Source organism: Botryllus schlosseri, chromosome 6 (assembly GCF_051294905.1).
Source record: "Botryllus schlosseri isolate E-star chromosome 6, Bs_hap1, whole genome shotgun sequence".
NCBI lineage: Eukaryota > Metazoa > Chordata > Ascidiacea > Stolidobranchia > Styelidae > Botryllus > Botryllus schlosseri.
In genome coordinates, this window is record NC_137241.1 from 19785177 (window position 1) to 19805791 (window position 20615).

The 20615-nt window shown below is 40.8% G+C and overlaps 1 pseudogene; it reads left to right on the plus strand.

Annotated features, from left to right (window-relative positions):
- The first annotated feature begins 290 nt into the window (after positions 1–290).
- Positions 291–9153, plus strand: LOC145441790 (uncharacterized; annotated as a pseudogene).
- Positions 9154–20615: the final 11462 nt, after the last annotated feature.

Consider the following 20615-nt stretch of genomic DNA (forward strand, 5'->3'; position numbering starts at 1 on the left):
CATACGTTCATTTGTGAAACAAGTACACGGAATTATGTGCTCATTGTGAACTATATTATTAGAGCTTGAACTTCTTCATAGACCTGCTGTCTGTGGAACCGGCGGTGCTAGTGTATAGCTCAAAAGTCGGTAGCAATGCATATTTGACAAACCACATTCGAAGTCTAGATGGCCCAGCGAATCTTAGTTTGCATAAGGATCGAAACTACGAAATTGCGGTCAACTCCACTTCTATGGGGACTGGACAGTGGATAAATGAGATACAATCGGTGACAAAAGAGGATGCAGGAATGTATGAATTCGTTGCAATGGGCGGTGATTACATGAGGACTGGGACCACATTGCTTGATGTTCAAGGTAATACCATGAAATGATTTGGTCACTTATTCTTCTCTGGAATATGAATATTAACTAACTAACCTCACGTATTAAATGCTGAAGGAATGAGTTGTAAGATTTCTAATGGCCAATGAGATAACGATTTCCACTTATTCAATGGTTGTCCAACGCCCGTCCATAGATTGAAATTGTTCGCTCTCCGGCAGGGCTTGGGTTTGAATGTTAATTACATAAACATTCAAATGAAACAGATAGGCTGACATGGTGTTATGCTTAACGTACCGTAATATCCCAACTGAAGTAAGATTGCGTGGGCATTGCATGGTTCTTATATAAGAAGCGCATGATGAAAAATTGTGATGTAGATACCATTGCCAGAATGAAGCAACACGGTTTGTCACCAGCAGTGCTGTATAACTGTATATGCACAACTGCAGTGTTGTCAGCCAACAACTGCTGCTGCAGAACGTTCTTTCTCCATTATTGGCAAGCTATTTAGTAGGGACAGACACATTCAACCCGAGAATGTAGGAAAGTATCTTTCGTTGTACTACACAAATTATTAATTTAATTATTTTTACCATAATGCATATGGAACTACTGGCGCCTGATTTCGTTAAAATAAAGTTTTTTTCATGTAAACATTTGTCCGTTGTTGAGGCGAAACTACTTCGTATTCGGCACCGAATACTCTCGTCCTTGCAATATGAGCCGTGCAGTACACATGTTGCCCCCAGACAAAAATAATGCACCCTGATTTCAAATTTTCACCCCCAGACCCCTCTTTCGCTTCTGTTATTATTATCATCTATCTTTTACCCAGGCAAGGTTTGCACAGGTGCTGGATTTAGCCATGTCTGTTATTGCATGTGTGCAGGGATAGACTATATCAAAACTAAGTAACTCTACCGCATGCAGAGACGTGATGATTATCGGGATACGGGACTTTTCTAACAAATGTAGAGATTTGATGACGATTCACACATCTATAGGCTTTTCGAAGTACAGAACTTCAATATTGCAGCAAACAATACGTTCATATTGTTAAATTTATTCCACTGGAAGCTTTTCGACTGGCTCTCTTCAACAGTGAACGCCAGTAAATGAGGTTAACCAAGTTAGAAATATAGAAAGAATTTTGTCGTTGTGACGTAATAATGACAAGTACACAAGTCGCGAACGGCAGTAAACAGCGCACAAACAGCGCTCAAACCCGCCCACTGGTCGGAGCCCTGAAGGAGGGGGTGGAAACCCCGCGAAATCCGAAGTGAAAGGCGAGATGAACCGGGGATCGAAGGCAAATGCTTGGGGTACGACCCTGCCTGTAATTCCTGAAGTCGAAGCTCCCAGACCGAAACCGGATACGCAGCTCGCAGCCATCAAGCCTACGCGGGACCTAGCCCGTCCCTTGTGATAGAATAGGGCAGTGCTTTTCAACCTTTTTGTGCTCCGTTCGCACTTTTTTTGTAAAATAAATTTCATTCGCACAAACTAATCGAAAATTGTTATACAAAAAGTAGATGAAGATAGGCCTACTTCACAACATTTTGTTCAGATATGCAACAAATTGGCTACTATATAGCTTAAGCCAGTGCTCTTCAACCTTTTTCGTCGTGGTACACCCTTTTAACATTTTCTCAAAACTCGTACACCCCTGACCGTATAATACACCGATAACGCCGAAAGCCGCATTTTGATTACATATACAATACGTCCGGATTCCAGGGAGTCGCCATGGCTCCTGGACGAAAAATACTACTGGGAACTTAACACCGCGGAGAGCCCTTGTGGATGTTCTGTGCCTTCACTTATTTCTTGAGATATGCAATGCGCAACTTTTCTTACTGTAGAAGCAAACCATTCCAGCAGGCTTACAATATATAATTTATGTGCTAAAATCGCGAGTATAAATATCAAGAAAAGACACTAGGATTATGTGCGTAGTCGCGCAGAGCGCGAAAATTTTGCCCCTTGAATGGATTTCATCGAAAATGTTGGTAGTTTCACATATTATTGTCAAAAATTTATTAATTCTCACCTCATGTGATCAGATTAACCCGTAGAGCTGATGGAGGGTGTTTTCGAAAATATTGGGTACAATATTAATGATGATGCATCTTGCGGTTCCTATTAATCACTTAGTTGCAAGTTGTTATTTCTTGGCCTCCCACCAGGATTGTTTGTATTGTTATTAATAATATTTTATTACACATCAATGACAGTGGTGATAATCGCCTGTTTAGAATTTGTGCGCCAAGACAGTGCATTTCCTAAAGTTTAGTATTTTTGCTTTGGGTAATGAGGACGACTTTTTCTTGCACGCGCACTCCCATTCTTCATTCTCTCTCGCTAACGTGCGTCCACTTTCAGGACTTTGCTGCTGACTTTGAAGCTCGGTTAACTCTTCTTCTGGGCTTTTCAAGACGTTACGTTAACAGGGGGTCGGCGACGAGGAGCCTAGATAAACCTCCGACACATAGAAACATGGCAGAGCCGAGACTAGAAGCAGCAACAATTGGTTACATAATGACGGCCGCCAACACACGCTAATTTAAATATCGTCGCAGTGGAATCAAAGTGACTTATGTCCATTTTACACATTTTGAGAAAATTGACTTTACGTAACGTTTTCATCTTCTTTCAGCCATATATTGGCCCTGATTAACTTTGAAATAATGAGACTGACATAACCATGGCCAAGATATGGCCGAAAAATCTTGAAATATTTTCAAAAACTTGATATTTGTCAAGTTTTAAAAATGGACCTTCAAAATTTGAAAACTGGACATAACTCACTTTGATTCCATTGCGACGATATGTGTAGAAGATCGCAAAATTATGGTTATGCGGCTGAATGAGGCCGTACGTCCGCAGGTTGAGCACCCCTGACGTAGCCGAAATATGGATGGACATTTGAGCAAGGCTGCAACGTATAGTAAATGATAATACGAATAAGGGCTCGAGGTTACTGGACCACCATCTAACGCAGTGGTTCGCAAACTCGACCCCGTGGCTGCGTAAGTAGGCTATGTATTCTGCACTATTCATAAGCTGGCCGCAGGAAGCACAAATTCAAAATGTTCGAGATTTAGCGGTGGTTTCCTCGAGAATCATCAGACAGATATCGCAAGCTGAACACATGCTAACTCCACCCTGCTCTACTCGAAAAGGAAGTAATAAGTCCATTACTAAAGGCTGAATGATTAGAAACATTTGCTTATGACATCACATTGTACGATATTACACATCAAGTCATTCTGTTTTGAAGCATAAACTGACGTATTTTTGTGATAGCTATAGTCATCGTATCATCGGTTCATCATAATGTGGATCTGGTACACCCCTGTACACCCCATCCGAGTGGTACACCCTTTGAAAATTCTGGTACACCCTAGGGCAGTGGTCGGGAACCTTTTTTGTCCGAAGAGCCATATTGACCCTATTTTTTCCATCTTAGCTCCCAAAGAGCCATACACGCAAATCAACTGTTACGTGACGTCACAATTGAAAATTCGTGACGTCATGGTAACACTAATTCGAATACTCACTACATGGGATTCCTCGTGTGCGCCATATTTTCTCTGTAAAAACTTGTATTTCTTTTTGTTCGAAAATAAAGCTCGAAACGAGAGGTAAGGCACAGACGCACCAAGTATCACCATTGATAACGCAATTCATCGTAAGTAGCTTAGAATTTATTATAACTGATAATATTCGAATGGAACTGTCACACTGATTCCGAAAATCTAAATACTTATCGACTTCTCAATTTTCAAAGTATTTGGCGATAAAATACCGTTGCGCTACATGCATACATTTTATCGCCAGTACTACACAGATCTATATACTTACCAATCAAGAACGTGGATAATCATGGCGTTGTTTGTAATTGGAGTTTGTAATTGTGAATGTCACATCCACAACAGCTAATTTCGCGGCTTAGAATAGGAAGACAATGTGTATTTGAAAACTGCGTTTGTAAATGGGGGTCGTCATGTCGGCTGTGCTCTTTGATTAATCAACGTATCGCACAATTCAAGATTTCAAGTCGGGTACATAGAATTCGCGAGTGATATTGGCCGCCGGCGTGACAGTCACTTGAATCTGATGATTTTGAAAAGAGTGAGTCCGACCCCCTAAACCTGCAGAAAGCATTGTCTTTACCTCTCAAAGACACGTTTACACTGCCACGAGAATAATTATTCTGGCCATGATGGAAATTTATTAACAAGCCGCAGCAATATTGATCAATTCAGTACAAAATTGAATATTTGGCAAAGAGCCATATGTTATACCCAAAAGAGCCATATATGGCTCGCGAGTCATAGGTCCCCGACCACTGCCCTAGGGTGTACGACAACCCCGGTTGAAGAGCACTGGCTTAAGCTATCAAGTGTCTCAATAAGAAGGCAACTTTTTTCGCTCGTTTTGCTTCCAACTATTTCACTAAAACCCTTCTCGGCCTAACAATGTTGTTGGGAATTTGTACAAAAACGTCTACTAGTGCTTGGATGGCCAGGTGTTAAAATCTGTTCTGCACTCCTATCCGAAATACAGCGTATTTTTTGCGGGTGAAAAATGCTTGCTGGCAAAAATTGTATTTGAGAGCTGACACAAAGGTCCCGCAAGGCTCCAATCTGTCGAAAGGATGGAAAAAAAACCATGATTGTGTTGAGGCTTTTGCTTTATTTCTTTGGAACATAAGGTGCAAAACGATCAAGGAGAGTAGGCACATTAGAGCTCGCTACCTGATGATAGGTTGATCCAACTTCTGTCTCGCAAGTTTTTGAGAAGAGCAAATAACTTATGATACTGTGTGTTATACTCTTTAGCTCAATCTAACTTGAGAATTCATGACAGTTTAATAACGGTAAAGCAGCTTTTAGACTACCACCAAAATCTGAGTGTTTGTGTCATCTCGCGACTCGAGCACCACCCATGAAAAGGAAATTATTTATAACATTACAGCTGTATGCTACATTTTACGGGTATGTAGGACATACAGAACGCGCAAACCACAATACTACCCAACACAGCTCTACAAAACATGTCTGACGCACGCGATTTCAAATTAGGGCGAATTAAATTCCTCTGCGTATCGCAGTTGTACTACTGTCTACTCAGATTGCAAGAACGGGACTATTCCGTGCAGACAACGGAACATATCTCGAAAGGTTTGGCCATCCAGCATCGGTAATTTTTAGACCGAGGTTTTGTCGCCGCTTATGTTTTTGACACCGCATTTTATCAGCGGTTTGTTTTCCAAAACTTGACGTCTTCATGTGCCCCACGCAGAAAGGGGTTGGCCTCGAAATGAATGAGTCTCATAGGCCTGAACTCGCTCGTTGCACACCACTACGGCCTACACTAGTTCATCCTAACGGTCTTCGACCATGTTTTCCAGAAAAAGACAGTCGGAAAAATCTTATCATTAGGGCGGTTTTTTTTACCTAAAAAAAAGAAAATTTTGACCTAAAAAATTGAAATTTTGACTTTTTTTGACCTAAAAAAAAAGAATTTTGACCAAATTATGACCTTACGTATGCAAATTAGGTGTTTTCTCACATAGTGTTAAAATTGCACCACTTCTCTTCATTTCTGGTTGGAACTGACTGTCCTAACGAAGTAGTTTGGCCTGAAAAAACGTTTCTGGCATAGAAACAGGCAACTTTTTACATGAAAAAACAATATTTTAACGAAATCTGGCCCTATGAAGAATTCCAGTGGTTACAATATGTATTATGGTAGGAATAATTAAAATATTTTGTAGTACAACGAGAGATACTTTCCTACATTCTTGGGTAGAAAGTGCACGTCATTACTAAGAAGCTTGTCAAGGACGTTCAACAGCAGCAGTTGTTGGCCGACAACTCTCAAGTTATTGTGCGTACACTGCTGGTGCTGGTGACACATGCACCGTGTAGCTTCATTCTGACAATGTTATCTACATCACAATTTTTCATCATGAACTTCTTAATATAAGAATGATGCAATGCACAAGAAGTCTTTCTTCAGTTAGGGTATTGCGGTACGTTGACCATAACACCATGTTTACCTATTATTTTTTTACCGTTTATGATTCACAATGAGCAGACGATTAGCCGTTTACAACGGTAGGCCTATAAAATAGGCTAAAAGCGGTAAAATATCGAATTATAAGTTCACCGACAGTGCTAAATCTACGATACAAACAAAATGCAGACATCAAAATTTTTTTGATTTTATGAAAAATTTTGACAAATTTTGACCTAACGCAGTGGTTCCCAACGTGGGCGATATCGCCCCCCAGGGGGGGATTTAGTGGTCTAGGGGGGCGAAAATAACGAAGGGGGCGATAGGGGGCCAAAACGGACGAAGGGGGCGATAGGGGGCGAAAACAACCAAGGGGGCGATAGGGGGGCGAGGGCGCGTTAAAACGGCTATATTGGAGTCGGGACCGTAACTAGCGCACCCCAAACCCCCCAATTGGGGGTGAGGGGCCCGAAATCGAAAGAAGCCCAAAATTATTTCGTGTATTAATATGAATGATAGAGTAATATTTTAGAAATTCATGCGACTTTTTCAAAAAATTTTCGTGCTTCGTGTCCGCGTCACCCAAGAAAATACGCATGATTTATGGAAATAGGAGACTTCGGCGTCGGCCAGTGCTGCGCCACGACGCTCCAAGACATATGAAGTTAGAGGCCATGTAACATACGACTCCGAGAAGTGTGCCAGAACGATGAGCAGCGAGAAGACCTTGGCCGAAAAGGAATGCCCTTATGCTGACCGAAAACTTCGATATATGTACATATGTGTTTAATTGTCCATAAGCGCCTCAATGGCTGGCGTCGAATGTTCCTGTCCTGGCGACCTTAACCCTACAGGTCAAATGCCATACCGCAATTAAAAAAATATTTGCCAGTAAAGAAATACCATTATGAAATCATGTGCGTCTTTCAGTTTGGTGCGTTTTGACGATTTCCATATCTTCTGACATAGCAGATATAGGAGCTCACGAAATAGCATCATGTAAAGAAGTCAATATAACAACGATTCCGCCCGAAGATGTTTAATTATTATTTAGGGGTCCTGCCTTTTCCAACATACCACATCGACCATATTGACCGATTCAAGCATGAATTATATAAATTTGTCGCGCTTCGCGCGTTTAGGCGAAATACGGTGGCTCACCAAACAATACATGAAATAGGGTATAGCTCAGGGGTCACCAACACGCGGCCCGCCAGGTCATATTTTGCGGCCCGCGACATGATTTGAGATTTCGGAAGAAAGCTAAGAAAACATTTTAAAATTCTGAAATGGACGTGCAATGGCCCAAACACTTCCAATACCGAGACGCCTAGAAAACTGCTTAGGGTAGTGGTTCTAAAACTGAGGGTACGTTCCCCATATGGGGTCGTGAAAGCATCTGAAGGGGCCGTGGAGCTGCGTTCAACTAAACAAAAATTCGCGCTCGGCGCGATTTTCCTCGAATTCATAGTTATAGCTAGTGCTCTGTGTATAATCCGGAATTTATATTATAGCATTCTCTCGTCAACATTCATAACCTTCCATACCATCAAACTATCCGTTCGGATAGCCAGCATTATGGATGCATTTTGTTATATGACGATAAGGGGGCGCGAAATTTTTCGGTATCATATAGGGGGGGCATATCAAAAAAGGTTTGAGAACCACTGGTTTAGGGCTTTCCCACAAGATTAAGCTTCAAGTGGGGATGGTCTTTCAGCTAGTTACGTATCTCGCTAGTCCCAAAAAGCGTTTCTAGGTATCGGGCACAGCTCGCAGTTTAACCCTAGAATGCATAACAGGGGTCAAAATGACCCAGACGGTGCTATTCATCATAACCGCTAAACACCTATTGGGAAGTGAGTCCTGAAATTTCTTGACTTTGTTAGTCTTTTATACTGATACATGATGAGAAAAAAGTTGTCCTGTAAAATTTTACCTTTGACAAGAAAAATGAATTTTTCACTATATAGCCTACTCCGAGAATGCATAACAGGGGTCATTTTGACCCGTAGCAATTTAAATAGAAATATACCTGATAAAAGAGGCCTGAGATCATCAGATTTTATAACCAGACAAAGATTGGTGTTGACTTGATTGACCAAATGGTTCAAACATATACTTGCAAACGACAATCCTGCCGATGGCCTCTAGTTCTTATTTTCAATCTGTTGGACATCGCAGCTCTAACCACATTCAGACAAGTATAACCTGATTATAAGGCTGGACAAGGTTCAAAGCAACAAGGTGTCATTCATATCTTTCTAACTGCCTCGGTTTGCCCCAAACGATGACAAGATATACAATAAAACACCACATAGCCACAAGAGAGATTGTGGTGAGATGTGGCGTAGCTTTTCGAAGTTCATCCCTGCAAACATCAAACACGTTGCAGAAGAGAAAGCGGTGCTCCTTATGTCCAGACGCAAAGGATAAGAAACTTGCAAAATGTTTCTTCATATGTTGCAGACCCGTGTGCCCAGAATACAGCGTGACCATGATCACAGGCAATAAGTACAGTGAATGAATCAGGCTGTTCTTTGTAGTGTGAACTGTTCTGGACTTTTCGTTCATTTTATCACCGACGTCTTTACACTGTTTTTTTTCGCCGGTTGTTCAATTAAAATGCAGCAAAAACTCTAGATATATCATCATTACGTTAATAGAAGATCTTAGGAAAGCACAAGAAGAAAAATATTCAATGTCTTTATAGTAGAATTGCACGTAATAGCAATACGGGTCAAAATGACCCCTGTTATGCATTAGCGTAAATTTTTCCGTGTCTGCATTCTAGGGTTAAAATAAAATGAAATTGATGACAGTGATATCTGTAGTATTTTTATTCCTTTAATAAAATATTACTTTTTTGTGGTCACTATACCTATTGCCTATGTTAGGTAGAACAGCGTTATACTGACGTAGAGTTTTAAAACGTGGTTGCCCCCTTTATATCGATATTGAATTTATGCGGCCCGCGTCCGCTACGAAATTTGAAAAGTGGCCCGCGACCCGTTTTGAGTTGGCGACCCCTGGATAGCTGATATGTAGTGACAAAAAGCCCACTGGCTGAGGGGGGTCCGGGGTTTGGTATCACCCTATTGGGCCAAAGTCCTACATTTTTTTCGGGGGGGTGAGGGCTGACGAAGTGCTGTTTTTCGTTTCCCAATATTTGGGGGCGATGATCGGTGTGGAGCTTCAAAAGGGGGCGATGAGTCGAAAAAGGTTGGGAACCACTGACCTAACGCTACAATTTTGACAAATTTTGACATGTCAAAAAAACCACCCTACTTATCATGAATTCTCAAGCGTGTCTCGCTTATTGGCTATACGATATGTAGAAACAGTCGCAGGATTTTTTGCAATAAATTCAATAAATATTACATACATATTAACATATAGCTCTGGCACCGTATAGACCCAAAATTATACCCTTTGCGGTCCATACTGTAATAACCCTTGAAGGAGTAAAAATTTGCGTTCCAGTAACTTGCAAATGTGAGTCTGTAATGATGGTAATTACTACTATCCTCGTGCCTCGCGCAAATCGAACAGTTATTACGAAAATATGATGATTGTTTAGCGAAAGAAAGCAGAAAGTCAATTTGACGTCATTTTGTCCAGCCTGTCCCGGGCTCAGATGATGTATACTGTATGTCTGCCAATATAATATAGAGATTGTAGAGATCTTGAGACGGACTTTCAGCATTCCCGTGGCCACTTACTGGCCACGGATAATTTCGTGGCCGGCCACAGATATTCCGTGGCCGGCCATGAAAAGCGCCATTCTGTGGCCGGCCATGGTGATTTTCATGGCCGGCCCCGAAATTTCAGTATGGCCGGCCATGAAATTTCCATGGCCGGCCAAGTCAAACTCATTCTCATGGCCGGCCATGACTAAATTTCATGGCCGGCCATAGCCAAATTTCATGACCGGCTGCAATATATCAAGTTAGTATCGATGATAGGTACTGTATGTGCCATGTGGCCCAATCGTGGTCAAATGCATATGATCAATTATGTTCTATTATGGGCGTACAGTAAAAGAACTAGGTGAGAGCGAGAGTTTATCTCAGTTTATATGCATTTTCACGCGAAATACCAGTAGAATAGCGATACAATGAAACGATGGGAAGAAGATGAAACGATCTGGAATAGTCTCTATACATCAATTAAAAACACAAAAAATGATGTGAAGAATGCATTAAAAAGGGGGATATCCGCTAAATGAAACAGGAAATAATGGTATATAGAAAGCTAGAAGCGATGAAGAAATTATCAAAACTGGTAACTGGTATGTATTGATTTGTATCTTTTTTATAGAAATATACCTAAATATTCGGCTGACACTCGTCACAGCTAATCGTATGCAACTGCATAGAATTGGAAAAAACAATGTATACCAGATATCTGTCAAAAAATATCTGTAAGTTCCCCAAAAGCTGTGAGATTCACATGACATTCTGTGGCCGGCCGCAGAACAGATCAGAGCTCGCTGTGGCCGGTGCTTCCCCCGTTCTGATATTGATTTTCAACCGTAAGATGTGCAATATGCATTGTGCAGTTGCAATCGATTGTATAGTTAGTTTTATTTTGTAAATATGCAAACCTACTATTAAACAATATGATGATGATAATGTCCTTCATTTTTCAACCATGTTTATCGTTTATGATGAGTCTGCGATGCGAATAAGTAGTACATATATATTTGATCATGTAGTTGAAGGATGTAGGGGCAGCTTAAAATCTTTGGTGGATTGCCCTGATGAATTTATGAATAATACAATACTATATTGGAAATTTGTCTTAATTCACTGCAGATTTTTTCGATTTTTTCGATAAGTAGACTCGACTATATACCTCCTTGAATGCATAATCTATGTTCCATCGAGATACTGGATCGGTCAATATGCGGTCATTTTACCTGTTTTCTTGTTTTCAATACTAAATACCGTAATCAAAGTACCCGAACGAACCAATTAGGGAATCAAAGAACCAAGAATATGAGGAAAATACTCTTTCAAGTTCCAGAAAAGCTGTGAAATCCACATTAACATTCTGTGGCCGGCCACAGAGCAGCTCGAAGCTCGCTGTGGCCGGTGCTTCCCCCGATCTGATATGTCTTTCCAACGGTATAGGACGGTTGCAAACAATTCCTTAGTTTGTTATCTTTCGTATAGCTGAATAGCTGTGAATTGGATAATGCCAGGCTGATACAATCCTTCCTTCTGTATCAGGTCTATGATGAGTCCGCGATATACGGTTATATACATATTTGATTATCGTACTGCTATACAATACATATGACGTTCGAGATCCTCAACGTCAATGGAGCTTGCACTCATTGAGACGGACTTTCAGCATTCCCGTGGCCACTTACTGGCCACGGATAATTTCGTGGCCGGCCATGGAAAGTGCTATTCTGTGGCCGGCCATGGTGATTTTTGTGGCCGGCCATGAAATTTCAGTATGGCCGGCCATGAAATTTCCATGGCCGGCCATGTCAAACTCATTCTCATGGCCGGCCATGACTAAATTTCATGGCCGGCCATGGCCAAATTTCATGGCCGGCTGCAATATATCAAGTTAGTATTGATGATAAGTACTGTACGTGGCCCAATCGTGGTCAGTGCATGATCATTTATGTTCTATTATGGGCGTACAGTAAATAGAACTAGGTGAGAGCGAGAGTTTAGCTCAGTTTATATGCATTTTCACCCGAAATACCAGAAGAATATAGCGATACAGTGAAACGATAGGAAGAAGATGAAACGATCTGGAATAGTCTCTATATATCAATTAGAAACACACAAAATGATGTAAAGAATGCTTTAAAAAGGGGGATATTCGCTAAATAAAACAGGAAATAATGGTATAGAAAGCTAGAAGCGGTGGTGAAGACATTATCAAAACTGGTAACTGCGGTAAGTGTAGATCTGTATATTTTTTATAAAAATAGACCTAAATATTCGGCTGACACTCGTCACAGCTCATCGTATGCAACTGCATAGAATTGGAAAAAACAATGTATACCAGATATCTGTCTGAAAATCTTTGTAAGTTCCCCAAAAGCTGTGAGATTCACATGACATTCTGTGGCCGGCCACAGAACAGATCAGAGCTCGCTGTGGCCGGTGCTTCCCCCGTTCTGATATTGATTTTCAATAGAAAGATGTGCAATGTGCATTGTGCAGTTGCAATCGATTGTATATAGTTAGTTTTATTTTGCAAATATACAAACCTACGATTAAACAATATGATGGTGATAATGTACTTCATTTTTCAACCATGTTTATCGTTTATGATAAGTCTGCGATGCGAAGTAATAATACATAGGCCTATTTGATCATATACAAACTAGTTTAAGGATGTTGGGGCAGTTTAAAATCTTTCGTGGATTGCCCTGATGAATTTATGAATAATAGACTACTGAACTGGAAATTTGTCTTAATGCACTCCAGATTTTTTCGATTTACGCTCAAGTAGACTCGACTCTATACCTCCTTGAATACATAATCTATATGTTTCATCGAGATACTGGATCGGTCAATATGCGGTCATTTCACCTGTTTTCTTGTTTTCAATACTAAATACCGTCATAAAAGTACCCGAACGAATCAATTAGGGAATCAAAGAACCAAGAATATGTGGAAAATACTCTTTCAAGTTCCAGAAAAGCTGTGAAATCCATATAACATTCTGTGGCCGGCCACAGAGCAGCTCGCAGCTCACTGTGGCCGGTGCTTCCCCCTATCAAAAATGTCTTTCCAAGGACTTGTAGTTGCAAACAATTCCATAGTTTGTTATCTTTCGTATAGCTGAATAGCTGTGAATTGGATAATGTCAGGCTGATACAACCCTTTCTTTCTGTATCATGTCTATGATGAGTCCGAGATATACGGTTTTATACATATATTTGATTATCGTACTGCTATACAATAGGCCTACATACGACGTTCGAGATCCTCAAAATCAATGGAGCTGCACTCATATTGTTGGACGATGAGAATTGTGTCGATGAATCTATGAATATTTCTATGCTGTAGCAGCACTTGAACTTGACACACTGCAGATGTGCAATATATGTAGAATAGAGGCAATGATGTAGCCTAACCTACTCCTAATATTGGTAAAATGTGGGGCTTTGTTCCCAGAAATTTGATTTTGGTCACGTTTCCGATCCCATATAATTTGTATGTATATCCACCTAGGTGCCGTTCTTCCAGGTTGAAACAAATATTGTACGAATGAGATGCATGTCTCAGTCACCAACGATGCCGTGTATGCCAAAGGATACTTATTGATTAGGCCTACTTGGGTGCAAGGATCGTTTTGTATCGCATGTCGTTGTTAGATCAAGCTGCTAACCGATGTGGTGGGCATCGGACGTAAATGTGCCTGCTATATAATTAAAATACTGTTATAATAATAAATAACCCCAGATACTTTGCGTCATCTAATGCAGCACCATCGATCGATGCGACATCAAATGCAGCGCCGTCGATCGATGAAAGAATGCTCATTGCTCATGCCAAGCCTGCGAATTGACCAATAGGCATGATATATTTGTGGTTGCAGGGAACAATGGAATGTTTCCCCAATCAATGTTCAGGGAACAATCTTGATGACAAACACAAGTCCCAATCGTTCATTATAATTCGACATTTGAATGCAGTGCCAATACTTATCGCCGTGTAAAGTGCATCTGATCTCTCGTGCCCCTGGGTGTTTTCTGTGAAAAGCATGTATTGGACACATTGCATTCAACTACTTGTATATGAATTGTGAATTATTGTAATCATATCTTCAATTGCTTCAGATTTTGTGAAATTGGTAACGGAATAAACAAACTTTTTGTAGCAAAATATGACCGTTTCTTTATGTAGAAAAGGAAAGAGGGGCAGGGAGTCAGATTATTTACGTTTGCATCACTAATGGGCTTGGACGATGGAGATGCGACGAAACTGCAAGGCTATCGAGTCTGCACCACGGTTTTATCTTTCCACGCAATCCCATTGCGTTGATCGCCTGGTGTGGAAGCTGTGTGGACACCAGTTTTAATGTAAAGACGTTTGTCTGACCGAGCAATATGATGTACGCAGTACGCTCATACATTATTCTATCAAATATTCATCTAGATTCTAAGAAGTTCAAGGAACGTATGTTTCGGTGTTAGTTTACAACGCACCGCCCCAGAGTACTTTTTCAATAGTCAGTGGGAACTAAATTCATATCTACAGCGAACACAGAAGGTAAACACGTGTGAAGCCGTGCAAATTTTGAACCCATCCCTAAACTACTCAATAAAGTGGTAATGCAAATTAGGTACGTGCGATAATAGTGGAAGTCGTCTATACAAACCTTGCCGCCAGCAAGTTCGTATTGCAAATGAAGAAGATCTACTTGACTATTGTCAAATTGGATGCTAAGGGTGGATTTTCATCCAACTAGATGTGCCAAAATCACGAACTGGCCATGAACTCGTGGCCGGCCACGATGAATTCTTATGGCCGGCCATGAAATTCACTGTGGCCGGCCACGAGACAACGCATTTTCATGGCCGGCCACGAGATATTCGTGGCCGGCCACAAAAAAATCTGTGGCCAGTAAGTGGCCACGGGAAAGCTGAGACCCCTACTGGAGATCTTTATACTGCCACTACACCAGCTTCAAACCAGGCTTTTGGTTACGTAATAATTAGAGTGCGGAAATATTAATTCACTACGACTTGTCAGGGCTACGATGAATGGTGCGTCGTATTAAGTTTTACAATTGCGTCGCAACTGCAAAAGTTACACTGATCTTGAATTTCCTATTAGGTTTATTTGAATTATTTCACGTCAGAAAAGTTAACAAATAATCACGGTTTTCATTCGCACTTGATCCGGATTTTCATTCGCACCATTCGCACTACCTTCGTCAATCGCACTCGATCCGGATTTTCATTCGCACTGTTCGCACCACCTTCGTCATTCGCACCGCAATTTTTTCATTCGCACAAGTGCGAACCGTCACACAGGTTGAAAAGCACTGGAATAGGACAAAAGAGAGGCGAACTTTTTAGATGCAGGCATGGCTAAGGTGATTCTTGCATCTATCCGGTATGGCCAGGAGGGCCGGTGACCGTTGCCTTTATGATTACAGCACACACAAAATCAGCTGTAAAGCAGCCGAATGACAAGACAACACTAATGGAAGATTCCCAGCGTGTAGAGCTGTTCCTTCTGGCGGCAGAGGATCGGCTTTTGCAACTTTATAATGGTTGATTCAAGGACCATTAAATGAAAAAGAGAACGACCACGAGCAACTATGGAAAACTGATTGATATTGTAATGTTTTGCAAACTCTGGGTGTTTCAATAGGTGATGTCCGATGGCAGAATTACATGCTGTTACTTGGTCATAATCATGCATGGTAACTAGGGACTGTGATGATGAAGCAGACATGTCATCACCCTGCGAATTCCTAATTTGACGTGAGACGTGTTGACGAATTCTTTGTTGCAAGCGTTGAGATGCGACCCACATAACGACTGTCGCATCGGCACAATAGGGGTCTCAGCTTTCCCGTGGCCACTTACTGGCCACAGATTTTTCTGTGGCCGGCCACGAATATCTCGTGGCTGGCCATGAAAAAGCGTTGTCTCGTGGCCGGCCACAGTGAATTTCATGGCCGGCCATACGAATTCATCGTGGCCGGCCACGAGTTCATGGCCAGTTCGTGATTTTGGCGCATCTAGTTGTATCAAAATCCTCCCTTGGCATCCAATTTGATTACACTCAAGTAGATATTCTCCATTTGCACTACGAACTTGCCGGCGCATAGGTTCGTAGACGACTTCCACTAAAATTGCACGTACTTACATTACCACTTTATTGAGGAGTTCGGGGATGGGTTCAAAATTACCACGGTTTTACACACGTTTACCTTCTGTGTTCGCTGTAGAAATGAATTTATTTCCTCGACTATTGAAAAATTACTCTAGGGCGGTGCTCTGTAAACTAACACCGAAACATGTGTTCCCTCACCTTCCTAGATAATTGATAGAGTAATGTTAGAGCGTGCATCTTATTGCTCGGTCAGATAAACCACTTTACATTAAAACTGGTCTCCACGGCTTCCACACCAGCAGGCACTCAACGCACTGGGATTGCGTGGAGCGGAAAAACCGTGGTGCAGACTCGATAGCCTTGCAGTTTCTTCGCATCCCCATCGCCCAAGTCAATTAGTGATCCAAACGTAGATAGTCTGACTCCCTGCCTCTCCTTCCTTTTCTACATGAAGAAACCGTCATGTTTTGCTTCAAAAAGTTCGTTTATTCCGTTGCCAATTTCACAAAATCGAAAGCCATTGAAGATTTGATTATGATATCATTATAAATTACATTTAGCCTATATACAAGTAGTGAAATGCAATGTCTCGAATAGGCCTACATGATTTTCACAGAAAACATCCAGGGGCACGAGATATCAGATGCACTTCACACGGTGATAAGTATTTGCACTGCATTCAGATGTTGTGGAATGTTTCCCCCAATCAATGTTCACTGTTATGGGAACAATCTTGATGACACAGACAAGTTCCAATCGTTCATCAACCACTAATATACCATGATTATCGGTCAATACGCAAGCTTGGCATAGGCATTTTTCATCCATCGATGGTGCTGCATTAAATGACGCAAATTATCTGGAGTCACCTATTATTATAACAGTAATTTGATTATATAGTAGGCACATTTACGTCCTTATGCCCACCACACCGGTTAGCAGCTTGATCTAACAACGACATGCGATACAAACCGATCCTTGCACCAAATTAATCAAGTAGCCTATCCTCTGGCATACAATACACAGCATCGATAGTGACTGCGGCATCCATTTCATTAGTAGGGGAGATGTGGTACCAATGGATCACTGGGACCGAAAATACTTGAAAAATTCTCCATGATAATTCCATGATTACACTCTGTGAATTTGTCTACAATTACATGCTGACAGAATCTTTCCTCACATGCAAAAAAATCGACCTGCGTGAGTTATGGGGTCTGTGACGAATGATTTACGTTTCAGGGGGTGTAAAGTAAATTTGGATCGACATTTGCATTTTTCTATATCACCTTTCAGAATAACAAACCCGCCATAATTTTTGATGTGAAGTATAGGGCTTGTATCAGGGTATACAATGGCACATATTTTTTTGAATCAATACCATCCTCGAGTGAACTATTTTCAAGTCAATTACAATATTTATGGGGTGGGGGACCTATGGTACCATAGCCAAATCAAACAAAATAGATGGACGAACTAATCACTTAACAACAGAAACTCGCCTACATACATATAGGCTGTAAATCATAGTTACCTGTGGTGTTTTATCGCTATTACGAGGTACTTGAAAATCAAAATGTCGATTTGCGGGTAATATGTATGTAGCATTAATTTTGTAAGTTTAGGCGTAAATCAAGACATGATTTTATGCCAACATTTAAGTTGATATAATCTTTTTTATTCTTGAATGTCGCGACGAAACATTCCTCATTGGCTTGCCGTAGCTTAGCTTATAGTATAGCCTACATAACAAAACAAGTTAACAAATTTGAGTTTTTGAGCGTATGTCTCATAGGTCCCATGGTTGTGTGCCTTTGGACCCACCGGGTGGGGACCAATGACACGTTCGAGCAACAAATTTTAAACGTTTATAAATATTTTCTGAAAAACAGGATATTCATGTAAATGTCCGCGATAGGTAGAGCTTGTATCGAAGTGTTGAGACAGCAAAAGATCTACTATTCTCGGCTGAAGATTTGCGGGCCAGAGATCATATTGCAATTTTTGATTCATCGGTACCACATCTCCCCTACATAATTTTTTTCAACCTGGAAGAACGGCACCTAGATGGATATATATATATACATACAAATTATATGGGATAGGAAACGTGATCAAAATCGAATTTCTAGGAACAAAGCCCACATTTTACCAATAGTACCGGTAGGTTTTACTGCATCGTTGCCATTTTTCAAATATGCAGCAAAACTGCAGTGTGTCAAGTTCAAGAGCTGCTACAGCATGGAAATATTCATAGATTTATCGACACAATTCTCATCTTCCAGCAATGAGTGTAAGCTCCATTGATGTTGAGGATAGCGAATGTCGTATGCATAGCGATACGATAATCAAATATCTATATAACCGTATATCGCGGACTTGTCATAGACCTGATACAGAAAAGAAGGATTGTAGCAGCCGGGCATTATTCAATTCACAGCTATTCAGCTATACGAAAGATAACAAACTATTGATTGTTTGCAACTTCATATCCTATCTATACCGCTGGAAAGAGATATCAGATCGGGGGAAGTACCGGCCACAGCTGCTCTGTGGCCGGCCACAGAATGGTATGTGGTATAGAAATTAAACATGGAACGGCAACGATCGATTTTGCAGCTTCGTTCCGCTTCGCAGAGGCTGGAGAGGAGAGTGGTTTTGCGTAAGCGACTGTAGGATTTCTGGCAATCCAAAAGCTATCTTCCCGAGCCCAGAAATTATTGGATCTGGTCTTGATCGAAAGCTACTGTTGCACCGATTCCGAAAATATAAATTAAAATAATGATCAGGCACTGATCCACCTAGAATCCGTCCTCAAAGTCGAAATATCGGCATTGTTCGAACAATCGGAGAGTCGCAACGGGTCATTGTTACGGTCATTGTGTTGCGGTTACCCGATTGTTCTGAACAATGCCGATATTTCAGACTTGGAGGACAGATTCTAGGTGGATCAGTGCCTGATCATTATTTAAATTTATATTTTCGGAATCGGTGCAACAGTAGCTTTCGATCAAGACCAGATTCAATAATTTCTGGGCTCGGGAAGATAGCTTTTGGATTGCCAGAAATCCTACAGTCGCTTACGCAAAACCACTCTCCTCTCCAGCCTCTGCGAAGCGGAACGAAGCTGCAAAATCGGTCGTTGCCGTTCCATGTTTAATTTCTATAGTATGTGGATTTCACAGCTTTTCTGGAACTTGAAGAGTATATTCCACAATTATTGGTTCTTTGATTCCCTGATTGTTTCGCCTGGGTACTATGATTACGGGATTTAGTACAGAGAACGATAAAAACAGGTAAAATGACCGAATATTGACAGATCAAGTATCTCGATGAAACATACATATGCATTCAAGGAGGTATAGCCGAGTCTACTTAAGAGTAAATCGAACAAATCTGCACTGAATTAAGACAAATTTCCAGTACAGTATTGTATTATTCATAGATTAATCAGGGAAATTCACGAAAGATTATAAACTGCCCCCACATCCTTAAACTGCATGATCATTATATATGTAGCTCGCATCGCAGACTTATCATAAACGATAAACATGGTTGAAATGAAGGATATTATCAGCCTCATATTATTTAAATCGCAGGTATGCATATTTACAAAATATAACCAACAATACAATAATTTGCAACTGAACAATGCACATCTTACCGTAGAAAATTAATATCAGAACGAGGGAAGCACCGGCCACAGCGAGCTCCGAGCTGTTCTGTGGCCGGCCACATAATGACATGTGAATTTTACAGCGTTTGGGGAACTGATAGAGATTTTCGGACATATGTTTGGTGCACATTGTTCTTTCCAATTCTGTACAGTTGCTGACGAGTGTCAGCCGAATATTCGAGTCTATTTCTATATATAAAACATCCAAATCAACACTTACCAGTAACCAGTTTTGGTTCAGTCTTCATTGCTTCTAGCTTTTTATACCATTGTTTCATGTTTCATTTAGTGGGTATATCCCCTTTTAATGTATTCTTTACATCATTTTGTGTGTTTTTAATTGATATTATAGAGACTCTGCCAGATCGTTTCGACTTCTTCCTATCGTTTCATTGCATCGCTATTCTTCTGGTATTTCGGGGGAAAATGCTAATAAACTGAGCTAAACTCTCTCTCTCACCTAGTTCTATTGACTGTACGCCCATATTAGAACATAATTGATCACACCTTTGACCACGATTGGGTCATGGACAGTACTGATATTCAATATTAAGTGGGTATATTACGGCCGGCCATGAAATTTCGTTGTGGCCGGCAGAGATGAGCGGATTTGAAATTTCTATGTCCTAATCCAATCCAAATCCGAACCTTTAAATCCTAATCCAAATCCTAATCCATAACTTTTACATATTCAAGTCCATGTCCAATCCTAATCCGATTCCAACTGGAAATTCAAAAAAAATACAAATTTATGCAATGGA